We start from the raw sequence: 1,011 nt of genomic DNA, 5'->3' as shown, positions 1-1,011 counted from the left end.
GAGGCCAACGGCTGGCGGCTCAAGGGCGGGAATCGAGGTGCGCGGCGGCGCGCGGCGCCGACGGCGAGCGCGGAACGGGAAGAATAGTCCCGGTCCTTACTTTCGGCCTGAGGTCGGACGAGGCTACCCGCTGAATTTAAGCATATTACTAAGCGGAGGAAAAGAAACTAACGAGGATTCCCTCAGTAACGGCGAGTGAAGCGGGATGTGCCCATCGCCGAATCCGCGCGCTTTTGGAGTGCGCGGAATTGTGGCGTACGGAATTCGTCACGGCGCGCTTCGCCGGTCGCCCGCGTCCTTCTGATCGAGGCCTTTTCCCAGAGCGGGTGTCAGGCCCATGGCGGCGACAGGCGGGCGCGCTACGGCGTCTTCCCAGAGTCGGGTTGTTTGGGAATGCAGCCCAAAGCGGGTGGTAAACTCCATCTAAGGCTAAAATACGGTCACGAGACCGATAGCGAACAAGTACCGTGAGGGAAAGTTGAAAAGCACTTTGAAGAGAGAGTTAAAGAGTACGTGAAACCGTCGAGAGGCAAACGGGAGGGCCTGTCGGGTCGCCCGGTCGCTTTCAGCCGGCCCCCTGTCGGCGACGTTGTCGTGCGGACCCTCACGGGCCGCCGGCGGCGCCGCCCGATCGGGGACCAGCGCACTAGCGCCGGGCGAAGGCCGCGACCGTCTGGACGGCGGCGAGAAGGCCGCGCGCAAGGTAACCCGGCCTCGGTCGGGTACTATAGGCGCGCGTGTCCGTCGGCCCGCCGTTCGGGCGAGGAGAGATCGCCGCGTCTGCCCTTCGGGGCCGAGCGCCCGGTGCCGGCTGGGGCGTCGTGGGTCGGGGACTGTTCTCAGTGCCCAGCCTCTTCGTCTCGGTCGCGCTTCCGGTGTCGTTTCGCGAGGCGCACGGGGTCCGCGGCTGAAGTCAGCACCTTCCCGACCCGTCTTGAAACACGGACCAAGGAGTCTAACGTGAGCGCGAGCCACGGGGCAGTACGAAACCCATGGGCGCAGTGAAAGTGA

The 1,011-nt window shown here is 65.2% G+C and overlaps 1 pseudogene; it reads left to right on the top strand.

The window, feature by feature from the left end:
• Nucleotides 1-103: 103 nt before the first annotated feature.
• The window catches only part of LOC146143219 (large subunit ribosomal RNA), a 3,679-nt pseudogene continuing 2,771 nt past the window's right edge, over nt 104-1,011 (top strand).

This window comes from Ascidiella aspersa, chromosome 5 (assembly GCF_963924565.1).
Source record: "Ascidiella aspersa chromosome 5, kaAscAspe10.2, whole genome shotgun sequence".
Taxonomy (NCBI): Eukaryota; Metazoa; Chordata; class Ascidiacea; order Phlebobranchia; family Ascidiidae; genus Ascidiella; species Ascidiella aspersa.
Note: the sequence above shows the minus strand (reverse complement) of the source record. Positions and strands in the feature narration are given on the sequence as shown.